We start from the raw sequence: 10,193 nt of genomic DNA on the forward strand, positions 1-10,193 counted from the left end.
AATTAGATAATTTCTAAACTGTGCTCGAAATAAAAAATTCCAATCCCACAAAATTATCTGTATTTCGTTTCTTCATTTCCAGCTTAATTTGATTGTAATCTATGGTCCACAGTTCGCATTGAAAAAATGTCCAGCGGACAGGATAAATAGAAGGCGCTAGTGTAGCTAGAGGGTATATTTGTATTTTGTGGTTTCTGTAATCTGCATTCCGTGGTTTCATTTTAAGCGTGGTTATATTCATAGATAAATACAAATGTACCCCTTATATATGGTTATAATTGAATCTGATAGATGTGGCAAGCTGAAAAATAAATATTGAATTCTGTTGATAATTATAACATAGGTAATGAGAAAACCATTTTCTGTTGATATTTCGACATTTCGATCTTCAGCGGAATATAACAATTATGTTAAATTATTATATTTACTTTAATATTATTTTTGTGGTTCCCGACCAATGTACAAATTTCCGAAATTATTTTTTGTTCCTGATAATAGGGACATTCGATCTGCCAACCCAAGAAAGCGAAAATACTTTTGTTGGATAGCACATATGCCTACTTATGCGTTTCGTCCCTGGCACACACACCGGACTCATCAGTGTGACTTTGGTATAATTGTGTGTGCCGTGTCACAGACGCTTGGGGAATTTATTATTATCGGGAGCCGCCGGGACTCGAACCCGGCACCTTGTCGCATCTCGGTGAGAGATTCTACCTCTTAACGTCTAGGCTACCGAATGCTGTGTTTATTGTTGCTATGTGGAGCTTTATGAGAAGCCGCCACACTTTCATCCTTTTTGAAGTTTTCTATGAAATTTACCTCAGAACATAGAATATACTCTAAGAAATTAGCCTTCTAGCTATTCAGTGAATAGTTTTCTATTCAGTGAGTAGTTGATATTTATGAATATTCGTTACTATTCACTGATGATGATTAGATAGTTGAGTAATTAATTATTTGTGAAGTTACGAATGAAAGTTTGAATGATCACTTTTCAGGAATAATTGAAAAAAGATATTGAAATTGGAGATCACATATGTTGAAATTGATAGATACAATTGAATTGTAATTATTCATTTCATAGTAGAAACTGGTATTCGTCCAAAGAAACATGAATAGAACTGGGATTTTTTAAATAAAAAAATATAAAAATTGAATATAAGATTCTAACATATGAATTAAGCAATAAAGAGTTCTAATAATAACAATATAAGATTCTACATTCGAAATTTAATGCCGTCTTTTTAATCGATTGCAGAGTTTATTCATTTGAAACCTTGCTTTCATATTTCATATGCATTGTCATTTCTAGACATTACTCTATTTCATTGGTCAATTATTGTTTGATTCTGAATTGCGAAACGACGAATTTTTCTATTCTTTTAAATCTGAGGTCTAAAAATGTAAAAGAATTGAAAAGACTTGACCAATCCTTATTCAGAAGCAAATTCTAGAGGTTTTAGGCATGTACATTAGTAAATGGTGGAACATCCAAAATGTTACCAAATAAAGGCCTATGGCATTGAATAGTTGGTATCCCAGACAATCGAAACTATTAGCGTACACCAGATGTAAATTATAAGCACAGACCTTTAACTGTAGTAAGAGAGAAATTCAATCTATTCTGAGTTCTCATGTCTAATATCCAGGATGATAAAATTTAAAGAAATCCAATCTGACCTTGGACAGATCTTTTTTTCGAGTAATTATTCAACTAAGTTTTGATTTTCAAGTGAATTAGAGGACCAATAGAAGAAAGAAATTTTATAGTAATCAGAGACGAGAATTCTCCAAAAAAATTGTTCTGACCCAGGAAAAGGAATAATAGGTTATAAAACGGAAATTAATGAGTGTTTTGTTTTGGGTCATTAAAGATATAGGTTAATTCAGAGTTCATGACTGGTATATTTATGATTTTTGTGAAACAAAAAAAAATTACATGATTCGAGTGCATGAGGTACGATCTTCCAAAATATCCTCATTTATCTAGGTTACAGAAGTAGGAGAACGTAGCGCCGCTGAACACAGGGGGAAATTATAAAGTTTGGTCAAGTTTCTTTTCATTACATTGAGCGAAATTCACCTGATTTCAAGAGCAAAGAAAAAGGAATAAAGAGTCCAAAGTCCTGAAATAGCTAATACTGTTAATGGTTCATTGAAATTTTCACGAAGACGACCTTCTTTTCCTTTCTGAGATCGTAGTTCTTATAAAAATTTAATTCAAGTTTTAGGAAAAGAAATTTCTTCAAAAAAACAAACAAAATTTTACATTCATACAAAGTTCGTTTATTAAAATATAATATTTATTTTTTAAATACATATGTATATATATATATATATAAATAACATTGTATAGTCAATTTATCATATTCTCCCGAAATACAATTCATGGCATCACTCATGAAACAACAGAAAAATATTACAATGTTCAGCATCCTTAAATCTAATCTGTACAAATTAACAACTTTATCAATGAATCTTCACACTTCACACCATATCACTCCTTCGATAAAATAATAAATAAGGAACTCTATCTCCTTGACGTTTAAGAACATCTTCTTCCGTAACTCTGTTTATTTTAGAGTCATCAAACCTCAACCATGTATTATACCCCGAATGGAAAGTATCTGCTATATAATGCCCATAGCTGGCCTCCTTTCCTACATGGTATACTACAGATATTAATTTATATTGTCTCTCCGCTGAAGTATTCGTCCTTCCAGATAATATTTTGGAATCAATCTGCAGATTGATGGGAAATTCTATAGTCTTCATTATTTCAGTGCAGCCATTCATTCTGTATTCGAAGCATTTCAAATGTAATACTAAAACTACAGGCAACTTCTCTATCATCACTTGCTGCCATGCTTCAACCGTTCCTTTCGTTTTCGATGATGTTAGACCCTCTAGTTTGTTCTTGGTTGTAAGGCCTTCTAATGCTTCAGCTATGTTATTTGCTTTCTTAATATTTAATGGCAATGTTAGGAATGGTTCAATATTTTCTGAAGTTTCGTCTCCGGTTTTATGGATTCTTGAACAGAGAAGTCCTCCGAATATATCACTAATCGGTGTCTTGTCCATTTGTATTTCTCTTGTTACATTCCCTTCGTTCCTAGGACCAATAACTTTCCAATCATCCACATCTATTTTCACTTCTTTTTTAGCTGCTTGAATATTTTCGTCATGGCTAATCAATTTCATTATTTCCATCATTTCATCATTGAGTCCATTCAACAGAAGGCCCAAGAATTCTTCGGCGTCTTCTTGTCGGCCTTCAACAAGGAAAGAATCGCTACGTGTTCCGTTTAGCATCGTATAAAACGATGAGGCCTCAAACGAATTGCCATTGTCTATATTGACGAAAGTTTGCTTCTTGTTCTTCTTTTTTGAACGTGACTTGCGTCTTACATTGGGCAGATTATCGAAGTTATTCATAAATTTACACCTGGATTAGTTGAATAATGAAAATACATATATAAAATTGTTATTCAATCAAAGTTGCAAATTATATTAATTTATACTTACATATTTTCACTCATTGTTATTGATTTCAGTGCATTATTGTGAGTGAAGTTCTCTGATAGCCGTTTGAGGAGATTACAAAGTGGTGGGCAAGCAAGTAAGGCTTGTAATATTGAGTTTATATAACAAAAAATACTTTTGTTTCGTAAACACCTGGATTTAAAACTGGTTTGCGTCCCAGCAATTTAATAGTTCTTTAGAAATTCTGAAAATTTAAAAATATTACTAACCATGATAGAAACTTGAATTTTCACTGATATCTGTAGGTGAAAACCAAAGCATTCCACTTTTCATCGAGTAAAATGGGTTCAACTAAGTAAAATAATTATCTACTGTAGATGTAAGCAAATTGTTAGTTGAAAGTAAGATAAATATATAAAAAAAGATATGGTTTTGAACTCACCTCCTAACATATGAGTGGCTGAATCTATTTTTTCGACTACTTTTGTATGTTTTAAAGATGTTACATGTGGATCATTAATTTTATTGTCTATTTTCTCATTCGATATTGTTTTAACATCTTTATCAAATAGACTAGCCCATGATTTTTTCCATACATTTACTGTGGGCTCCTCAATTTTAGATTCATTTTTATTCGAGATGCTACTTTCAATTTTTTCAATTGTCCTATTGGAAATTGTATCATTTTTGATTATCTCTGTATTATCTCTTGCAATAATTTCAACTGTTTTTACAGCTGAACTAGGGGGAGTTGAAGGTTTCGAATGTTTTCCTGTCATCTCATTCTGGATAAAAGGTTTTGTAATTGATAATCCATTGTAATTGATTACAGATTTTCTACACTCATTTTCTGAAGAAGTTGATATTAGTTGACTCATTATTATATTACATATTCATATTGACCATGAATAATTCTTTTAAGATCTCAATACTAACTTGCAGAAATTTTTTGTTTAACTCTACAGGGTAATTTGTATTCACTAGAATTGGTAAATAATATATTATTAATAATACCTCTTCTTCTTCTAACTGAGTTAACTCCAAGAAATGTAGATTCTGAAAAAAAAATAACAATATAATAGTGGAAATCATTTTGGAAATTATAATATTTCTGTATATAGTATATCCAAAGTCCCTTGAAATAGTCTATAAAAACGCTTGGCCAGAGATAATTGCAAAACAGTCATCAACCAGTAAGGCGAAATTTATATCCCTTAGTGGAAGCAGAAGGCTGAATGATAATGATGTACAGAGTGATTCACCGCGATGGCTTATTGTTTATGGAAAACTAATAATAATTTTGTGCTGAAAATTTAATCAATTTCAGATTACTACCTTCTTATTTCAAACGGCACACCCAGTATATTAGTGCATTATCAGATAGCTTGGTTGATGATAATTTCAGCAATATGGCAATACTTGAGTATAAGCTGAACAGTTCATGAGTTGAAGAGATTCCTATAGATATCTAATGAAAAGTTTTTCGGAAAAATCTTTATTTTTTTTTTCATTCAGTCAAATTTACGTAGATATAAAAAGAGAGGGGTCTCAAGCAAACTCTATACTTGAAGAGTTTTCGAGGAAAAACTTCAACTAAGGAAAACTGCAATTTCTCATTGAATGGAGTAGTCTATGACTTCCAGAAAACATGAAAAGAAACTAAAAATTAAAAACTTAAAAAAATTAAAAATTCAACAGTATTAGCTATTTCAGGACTTTGGACTCTCTATTCCTTTTTCTTTGCTCTTGAAATCAGGTGAATTTCGCTCAATATAATAAAAAAAAACTTGACCAAACTTCATAATTTTCCCCTGTGTTCAGCGGCGCTACGTTCTCCTACTTCTGTAACTTAGATAAATGAGGATATTTTGGAAGATCTTACCTCATGCACTCGAATCATGTAATTTTTTTTTGTTTCACAAAAATAACAAATATACCAGTCATGAACTCTGAATTAACCTATATCTATAATGACCCAAAACAAAACACTCATTAATTTCCGTTTTATAACCTATTATTCCTTTTCCTGGGTCAGAACAATTTTTTTGGAGAATTCTCGTCTCTGATTACTATGAAATTTCTTTTTTCTATTGGTCCTCTAATTCACTTGAAAATCTAAACTCAGTTGAATAATTACTCAAAAAAAAGTTCTGTCCAAGGTCAGATTGGATTTCTTAAAATTTTATTATCCTGGATATTAGACATGAGAACTCAGAATATATTGAATTTCTCTCTTACTACAGTTGAAGGTCTGTGCTTATAATTTACATCTGGTGTACGCTAGTGGTTTCGATTGTCTGGGATACCAACTATTCAATGGCATAGGCCTCGATTTGGTAACATTTTGGATGTTCCACCATTTACTAATGTACATGCCTAAAACCTCTAGAATTTGCTTCTGAATAAGGATTGGTCAATTTTTCATCGTATTGCACAGGGACGAAAGCTTGACACGCGTGTCTAAGGAAACCACTTTGGTATAAGGGACTGTTCTTATTCCCTTTTTTTTGTTTGATCAACAATTATCCAAGTGGGCCATTCCACATTGTTGATTTTCTTGGACTCGGATGTCACGCAGGTAGCTATAATCTCCCACGTGGTAAGGTCAATTGCTGCTGTAACCACAAATGCACGACTGACTTCTGTTGTTGATTTCATTCGTTTGTTATTTTCTTCAATGTTTCTCATTCTTACACATTTCATCGTATTGCACAGGGACGAAAGTTTGACACGCGTGTCTAAGGAATTGGTATAAGGGACTGTTCTTATTCCCTTCTTTTTGTTTAATGAACAATTATCCAAGTAAGCCATTCCACATTGTTGATTTTCTTGGACTCGGATGTCACGCAGGTAGCTAGAATCTCCCACGTGGTAAGGTCAATTGCTGCTGTAACCACAAATGCACGACTGACTTCTGTTGTTGATTTCATTTGTTTGTTTTTTCCTTCTATGTTTCTCATTCTTACACTTTTCATCGTATTGCACAGGGACGAAAGCTTGACACACGTGTCTATGGAAACCACATTCGTATAAGGGACTGTTCTTACTTCATTGTTTCTGTATAATGATCAATTATCCAAGTAAGTCATTCCACATTGTTGATTTTCTTGGACTCGGATGTCACGCAGGTAGCTATAATCTCCCACGTTGTAAGGTCAATTGCTGCTGAAATCACAAATGCACGACTGACTTCTGTTGTTGATTTCATTTGTTTGTTATTTCCTTCAATGTTTCTCATTCTAACACTTCTCATCGTATTGCACAGGGACGAAAGCTTTACTCACGTGTCTAAGGAAACCACTTTGGTATAAGGGACTGTTCTTATTCCCTTCTTTTTGTTCAATCAACAATTATCCAAGTAAGCCATTCCACATTGTTGATTTTCTTGGACTCGAATGTCACGCAGGTAGCTATAATCTCCCACGTGGTAAGGTCAATTGCTGCTGTAACCACAAAAGCACGACTGACTTCTGTTGTTGATTTCATTTGTTTGTTATTTCCTTCTATGTTTCTCATTCTATCACTTTTCATCGTATTGCACAGGGACGAAAGCTTGACACGCGTGTCTAAGGAAACCACTTTGGTATAAGGGACTGTTCTTATTCCCTTCGTTTTGTTTAATGAACAATTATCCAAGTAAGCCATTCCACATTGTTGATTTTCTTGGACTCGGATGTCACGCAGGTAGCTATAATCTCCCACGTGGTGAGGTCAATTGCTGCTGTAACCACAAATGCACGACTGACTTCTGTTGTTGATTTCATTTGTTTGTTATTTCCTTCTATGTTTCTCATTCTAACACTTTTCATCGTATTGCACAGGAACGAAAGCTTGACACAGGTGTCTAAGGAAACCACTTTGGTATAAGGGACTGTTCTTATTCCCTTCTTTTTGTTTAATGAACAATTATCCAAATAAGCCATTCCACATTGTTGATTTTCTTGGACTCGGATGACACGCGGGTAGCTATAATCTCCCACGTGGTAAGGTCAACTGCTGCTGTAACCACAAATGCACGACTGACTTCTGTTGTTGATTTCATTTGTTTGTTATTTCCTTCAATGTTTCTCATTCTAACACTTTTCATCGTATTGCACAGGGACGAAAGCTTGACACACGTGTCTAAGGAAACCACTTTGGTATAAGGGACTGTTCTTATTCCCTTCTTTTTGTTTAATGAACAATTATTCAAGTGCGCCGTTCCACATTGTTGATTTTCTTGGACTCGGATGTCACGCAGGTAGCTATAATCTCCCACGTGGTAAGGTCAATTGCTGCTGTAACCACAAATGCACGACTGACTTCTGTTGTTGATTTCATTCGTTTGTTATTTTCTTCAATGTTTCTCATTCTAACACTTTTCATCGTATTGCACAGGGACGAAAGCTTGACACACGTGTCTATGGAAACCACATTGGTATAAGGGACTGTTCTTACTTCATTCTTTCTGTATAATGATCAATTATCCAAGTAAGCCATTCCACATTGTTGATTTTCTTGGACTCGGATGTCACGCAGGTAGCTATAATCTCCCACGTGGTAAGGTCAATTGCTGCTGTAATCACAAATGCACGACTGACTTCTGTTGTTGATTTGATTTGTTTGTTATTTCCTTCAATGTTTCTCATTCTAACACTTTTCATCGTATTGCACAGGGACGAAAGCTTGACACGCGTGTCTAAGGAAACCACTTTGGTATGAGGGACTGTTCTTATTCCCTTCTTCTTGTTAAATGAACAATTATCCATGTAAGCCATTCCACATTGTTGATTTTCTTGGACTCGGATGTCACGCAGGTAGCTATAATCTCCCACGTGGTAAGGTCAATTGCTGCTGTAACCACAAATGCACGACTGACTTCTGTTGTTGATTTAATTCGTTTGTTATTTTCTTCAATGTTTCTCATTCTAACACTTTTCATCGTATTGCACAGTGACGAAAGCTTGACACACGTGTCTAAGGAAACCACTTTGGTATGAGGGACTGCTCTTCTTCCCTTTTTTCTTTTTGATGAACAATTATCCAAGTAAGCCATTCCACATTGTTGATTTTCTTGGACTAGGATGTCACGCAGCTAGCTATAATCTCCCACGTGGTAAGGTCAATTGCTGCTGTAACCACAAATGCACGACTGACTTCTGTTGTTGATTTCATTTGTTTGTTTTTTCCTTCTATGTTTCTCATTCTTACACTTTTCATCGTATTGCACAGGGACGAAAGCTTGACACACGTGTCTATGGAAACCACATTCGTATAAGGGACTGTTCTTACTTCATTCTTTCTGTATAATGATCAATTATCCAAGTAAGTCATTCCACATTGTTGATTTTCTTGGACTCGGATGTCACGCAGGTAGCTATAATCTCCCACGTGGTAAGGTCAATTGCTGCTGAAATCACAAATGCACGACTGACTTCTGTTGTTGATTTCATTTGTTTGTTATTTCCTTCTATGTTTCTCATTCAAACACTTTTCATCGTATTGCACAGGGACGAAAGCTTGACACACGTGTCTAAGGAAACCACTTTGGTATAAGGGACTTTTCTCATTCTCTTTTTTTTGTTTAATCAACAATTATCCAAGTAGGCCATTCCACATTGTTGATTATCTTGGACTCGGATGTCACGCAGGTAGCTATAATCTCCCACGTGGTAAGGTCAATTGCTGCCGTAACCACAAATGCACGACTGACTTCTAATGTTGATTTCATTTGTTTGTTATTTCCTTCTATGTTTCTCATGCTAACACTTTTCATCGTATTGCACAGGAATGAAAGCTTGACACAGGTGTCTAAGGAAACCACTTTGGTATAAGGGACTGTTCTTATTTCCTTCTTTTTGTTTAATGAACAATTATCCAAATAAGCCATTCCACATTGTTGATTTTCTTGGACTCGGATGACACGCGGGTAGCTATAATCTCCCACGTGGTAAGGTCAATTGCTGATGTAACCACAATTGGACGGCTGACTTCTTATGTTGATTTCATTTGTTTGTTATTTCCTTCAATGTTTCTCATTCTAACACTTTTCATCGTATTGCACAGGGACGAAAGCTTGACACACGTGTCTAAGGAAACCACTTTGGTATAAGGGACTGTTCTTATTCCCTTCTTTTTGTTTAATGAACAATTATTCAAGTAAGCCGTTCCACATTGTTGATTTTCTTGGTCTCAGATGTCACGCAGGTAGCTATAATCTCCCACGTGGTAAGGTCAATTGCTGCTGTAACCACAAATGCACGACTGACTTCTGTTGTTGATTTCATTCGTTTGTTATTTTCTTCAATGTTTCTCATTCTAACACTTTTCATCGTATTGCACAGGGACGAAAGCTTGACACACGTGTCTATGGAAACCACATTGGTATAAGGGACTGTTCTTACTTCATTCTTTCTGTATAATGATCAATTATCCAAGTAAACCATTCCACATTGTTGATTTTCTTGGACTCGGATGTCACGCAGGTAGCTATAATCTCCCACGTGGTAAGGTCAATTGCTTCTGTAATCACAAATGCACGACTGACTTCTGTTGTTGATTTGATTTGTTTGTTATTTCCTTCTATGTTTCTCATTCTAACACTTTTCATCGTATTGCACAGGGACGAAAGCTTGACACGCGTGTCTAAGGAAACCACTTTGGTATGAGGGACTGTTCTTATTCCCTTCTTCTTGTTAAATGAACAATTATCCAAGTAAGCCATTCCA

Source organism: Harmonia axyridis, chromosome 3 (genome assembly GCF_914767665.1).
Source record: "Harmonia axyridis chromosome 3, icHarAxyr1.1, whole genome shotgun sequence".
Classification (NCBI taxonomy): Eukaryota; Metazoa; Arthropoda; class Insecta; order Coleoptera; family Coccinellidae; genus Harmonia; species Harmonia axyridis.